Raw genomic sequence first — 6,113 nt, forward strand, 5'->3', positions numbered from 1 at the left:
GTATTATTATTATGATAATAATGCTGGTCATAACGATCTAGTAATTCTCATGCATCGTTCATAATACACTGAAAAAAATAAATAATGGTATAAATCAACATCTCTATATGCAATTTATATATAATTTAGCCGCAACCCTCATCAGGAGAAGCGGATTGATAATAATGGATGGATGGATATTTAACTGATTTGTATTAGTAAGACTGGGATAAGGAAAATTTTACTTACGCTACAGAGGAGGACAGAAAGACTGTATCCCAGAGAATAGCCGTCTTTTACATAGGGGAAGTGGAGGAGGTATTGTGTTATTTCATGAAAGTCTATCATTTGTATTTTGCACAACTGTGGAGTTTGTTGCTATGGGACTAATTAGGCCAATTAGCGCGCACTTTACCGTGCTTTACCAAAGTGTAATGACACTTAAGTCACACACTTTTTTTGCCGTGCACTTTTGGAACGAGCACAATCATGCGTCATTTGCGCGTGACACGTCATGAATGCACTATAGTAGCGCGATTAAAACTTGCATGTAAACACCGCCATTGTCTCTTTAGATCTGTATATCTTTCAATACATCTTTAAATCTTTCAACAGGACTTATATTTAAAAAGTTAAAAGGGGTTCAAAACATAAATGTCCCCTGTGTACAATAAGAATTATTATGTAAATTTTCAGCAGACCTGGAGAAAAAACTTTAATAGCTAGTTATGTTCTTGGCGCCAAGGTAGGTGTCTCCGTTGACCTAATTCCCTAAGATAGTTAGAATTTGATTGAAATTTAGTTTTTAAGTTATTTTATTTTTTTTATTTTTAATGTCATTTTTTGTCGCGTGTACCTTTTAGTGTTTGAAAGGTAGTGGATTTCTGTCAGGTCTGCTCAGAAAGACACACGCCCATAACAGTGTGAGAATGCTGTCTGCTCAGCAGGGGATATTGGCTCTCTGCAGCCATCCTCATGGAACTGATTTCAGGCCACAGACCTCCTGGCCTCCCAGTGCAGACTTCCGTCCCTATTCAGAGAAGCTGCTTTGTGTCTCTACCCGACACGCCCAGTAGCCTGTAATTGCCGCTTGCTCTACCTCTTTGAATGCGGTCACTGAAACATAGATGGGTCGTATAAATGAAATCAATTAACAACATTTAAAAACTATGTTCACTTGTTTATTTAAAACTTAGTTAAAACTTAATAGTGATTTTAAATAAAATATTTAATAGTTGCTATAAACTTGCTTCCTTAAATATTATAGTGGCGCATCATGGTTTCAACTTGTTTTTTATGTTAAACTCATATTGTCAACCATTAATATCTTGGTAAAAAGTTAAACGCATTTAAGAAAATTCCCCCACCCAATACAGCCATATAGAAATGCAGTTGTTTTACTTAACAGAAATATGAAATGGAATTAAATCAAAGTGTTCAGCATTTTTAGGACTGCTTTCATAATTTTAAAATAAAAATACAGTTATAATTACTGTAGTGCCGCTATATATATATATATATATATATATATATATATATATATATATATATATATATATATACAGTGCCTTGCGAAAGTATTCGGCCCCCTTGAACTTTGCGACCTTTTGCCACATTTCAGGCTTCAAACATAAAGATATGAAACTGTAATTTTTTGTGAAGAATCAACAACAAGTGGGACACAATCATGAAGTGGAACGAAATTTATTGGATATGTCAAACTTTTTTAACAAATAAAAAACTTGGAGTGTTTTGTCATTTTAAAAAGGGGTCACAGACATATATGCGTATGGTGTATATATATAGACAATAAAAAAAATGTTTAAAACAGCGTATCACAAAATAAAACAGATATTAAATTAAATATTTTTTAAAAAAAGAACAAAAACAAAACAAATTCTACCAGATTACCAGAGTACAATTTCTGAAAAAGTGCTCTCTCTCTCTCTCTCTCTCTCTTACCGTTTTAAAAAAAAAAACTCCCCGGACAAAATGCTACAGCCAGAATTCTCTCCCTCTCATTGCTTCCTCGCTCTTCAAACTGCAGCCGCTGAATGATTCCAAAAACTTGTTCTGTGACTTAAATAGGGGGGCGGTTCCTTTACACCGCACATGCGCACGAAACACACACACTCAGCGAGAATATGCGTCATTCCATTTTACACGTAATGAACAGAGTGGGGGTCAACATGTGCTGAAAGCATGCCGGCTGTGTTGAAAATCTTCGATCCAGGAGTCGTGCTGATTGTACATTTTCCTGACCCAACCCCCCTGTGGTCATGATCGCTTTGACCATTAAAATATACACACGGTTACTTTTGAAAATCATCAATCCTGGAGTCGTGTAGTCTAGTTTTACTGTTTGGAAAACAGGTGGTTATCTCAACAGGAATACGTTTAAGCTCTGCAGGGTCCTAATGCCCCAAATGTCTTGTATATGTCCTATAATAATTATTTTTACTTTACCGTAATTAACAACCCATGATCATTTACAACTGTATTCATCAACCCCTCTTTTAGTTTAAATCCCAAAAAAGTGTTTTAAGAAAAAATAAGAGAAATATTGTACGTGTTTTATCATCAACAGATTTTGAACAGAATCCTACACAACCAAACTATTCTGATGGTTTGTTGCAAATCATTAATACGTTTTACTGTTTCGATTTTTTTAAAAACTATAGGAGCATCGTACATCGTTATGTTTTTTAATTCGATTAAACTAGTGTTTGCACATCCAGATGTTATGACCCCTTTATAATTTATATTTTAGATATTGTCAATGGTAACTCATATATATATATATATATATATATATATATACATATATATATATATATATATATATATATATATATATATATATATATATATATATATATATATAATGTAATAACCCGAGATCCAAGATGCAAGAGTATAACTTTAATCACAGTGTCTTTATTAGAACAATCTCTGTTGCAAACCTACACATTAGTGTTCTCTAACTAAGGAATTCCTCGACCGACTGGTATCCTAGGAGATGGTAAGTATATAGGGCGCTACTGACCTCTAGTGGCATAACATGAGAATATTTATTTGATTTTACACGCAATGAGCAGAGTGGGGGCCAATGTGTGTTGAAAGCATGTCTGCAGATGTTGATAATCTTTGATCCTGGAGTCGTGTAGTCCAGGTTTGCTGTTTGGAAAACAGGTGGTTATGTCACTTGAATATACCGCGGCCTTCAATAGATTAGACAGAAATGTTTTCAACAGTGACTCTAATCATCTCAGCAGGGTCCTAATGCCCCAAATGTCTTGTATATGTCCTATAATAATAATTATTATTTTAAACCACGCTTTTTATTTTTACATTACCGTAATTAACAACCCATGATCATTTACAAATGTATTCATTAACCCCTCTTTAGTTTAAATCCCCCCCCCCCAAAAAAAAGGGTTTTAAGAAAAAAATAAGAGAAATATGTACGTGTTTTATCAGCAACAGATTTGAACAGACTCTTACACAAGTAACCTAGGAGATGGTCAGTATATAGTGCTCTACTAACCTCTAGTGGCATAACTTGAACAGCATTATATACATAAGCATTCACATTTTACTACAATATATATATCTATTAACTCAAAGAGCCTAATGTAAACGTTTTGATGTGTGTGTGTGTGTGTGTGTGTGTGTGTGTGTTTGTGTGTGTGTGTGTGTGTAATGGCGTTTAAATAAACAGAACTTTTTAAAATGAAATGTTATAAACACAAGTGAGAATATTTATTTGATTTTACACGCAAAGAGCAGAGTGGGGGCAGCAAGCATGTCTGATGATGTTGAAAATCTTCGATCCTGGAGTCGTGATGATTTTACATTTTTCCTAACCCGAAATGCATTATGGGTAATGTAGGACCGCTATGCCTTATGGATAATGGTGTTTTTAGATTGTGAATGAAGACCTACGCAGTTTGTCTGTGATGCAACATAACGTGTTTTTTTGTTTGTTTTTTTAAATTGTCTGTAAAATGTTAAAAAATGTTTGAAATGCATTTTTAACTCAGCGCGTTAGTCTCGATGTTTTGAAATGTTTATTCCGGTTAGAAATGCATTATGGGTAATGTAGGACCGCTATGCCTTATGGATAATGATGTTTTTAGATTGTGATTGAAGACCCCAAGCGGATTGTCTGTGATGCTGCCTGGGTTGTCCTAATAGGTAGCCTGTTTACAGTATACCCTTTTTAAAAATGGGTTTTATTTTAAAAGAGTTAAGATGATGCATATAACTCAGAGATATAAACACTAATATAAATACACACTTTAACATGGTGAATTTTAGGCATGTATTATTTTATGTTATCATTATTATTATTATTATTATTATTATTATTATTATTATTATTATTATTATTGTTATTATTTATTTTAAATTATATATTTTTCATATTTTATAGATTTCGAGGAACTTATAGAAGAACATTTAATTTCACACGAAGAGGTCGTGATTGACCAGCATCCTATGATTATTCCGCTGTCTCCCACATGGCTTCTCGAGACTCAGGGATACAATGGTAAACATCAAACTTTACAGTCGCTAAACCAAAATATCGCGATTTTTTTTCTCCAAGTATTCACATCTCCTTTAAATTACAGAACAAGGCTTTGGAGAGGCCATACACCCGGAGATACAGTCCACTCTAGTCATTCCTGAGGACTTTTTAAATCATGTCTCAGTGACAGCAGATACGCCTAAAAGTGAGTAAAATAGTAGCCATATTTATGTCTGTTCTTGTTTATTAATAGCAAATACAGAAATGTAATTATTATTATATAGAGATATTACGGTATGTATAATTATTAAAGTTATTATTTACACCTCCTTTAAATTACAGAACAGGGCTCCGGAGAGTACATACACCCTGAGATACAGCCATCCTTGGTGGTTCCAGAGGACTTTTTAAATAACTTCTCAGTGACTGCTGATACGCCTGAAAGTGAGTAAATTAGTAACCGTATTTATATGTCTGTTTTTGTTTATTAATAACAAATACAGAAATGTAATTATGAGAGATATATATTGATTGATATTAAGGTATGTATAATTATTATTACAGTTTATAGACATTATTTAGTTATTGTTTTTATTTTATTATGATTTCATTTTAAAAACATATCTGATTCATTCTGTTTTTATAAGCTGACTACGTTGAAGATTCTGAGCAACTGGAAAAATACTTCATGACATCTTTCAGCGACCTACCGTCAGACTCAGAAGTGTCTAAAAGTATGAACAGTATTGTTTTATAGATTAATAAAATATGTTTGTTCGTTTTCATAATTAATATTAATTATTTTAGGTTAATAAAACATTCATATTCAACCATTTATATTATTTTAGAAAACCCTGAAAATACCCAAAGGATAGACGTTGCCAGTACATCAGAGGGCATAGTTATACATGCGAAGACCCCCTTAGATCCTCCCAATAAACATCAAAAATCTGAAAAAAGACCTCTCAAAAGTAAGTACCTATTTAAAATGAAGCATTTTTTTTAAAAAAGTATGTTAAATATTTCATTAGACATCTGTTAATGTATTTTGATTGATTGTATATTTTCATTTAGAACGGCCCACTAGACGTACTCTTCTTGTGGACAGCGAATCTTCCGGGGACGAAACATCATTCATCAGGGACCCAAAGTCTAAAAGGCTGCGTAAAATTTGCCGAAGGTTTCACACATCGCAGCAATCAACAGCAGTCCCCACAGTCTCCGAAGTACCTCAAAGGTCAAAACCTGCGCCTGCATCATCTTTGAATACTAGGTATCACAGCGTAGAGCTATTGAAACATGTAGAACTAACTATAGATCAGATCATTTACAGGCACCCCGCTATAAGGGCCCTAGTTTCTGACCCTGAGGTGGCTCAGAATATACAAACATTAATAACCCTGTTGAAAACTCTGGGTTTTTTAAAACAGTAACTTTGTATTTGTAGAGTAATAATGGAGCCCTTTCGAAAAAAATCTTGTAAGAGGAAACATTTGGAAATTACTGTTGATGATGATTCTGACAATGATGATGCTGTGATTGGTGTTCAAAAAAATAAAAAGGTTTCAATTGATCCGAGTCAAACTGTGTCAAATTCTGTGGT

The sequence above is a fragment of the Acipenser ruthenus genome, chromosome 1 (genome assembly GCF_902713425.1).
Source record: "Acipenser ruthenus chromosome 1, fAciRut3.2 maternal haplotype, whole genome shotgun sequence".
Lineage (NCBI taxonomy): Eukaryota > Metazoa > Chordata > Actinopteri > Acipenseriformes > Acipenseridae > Acipenser > Acipenser ruthenus.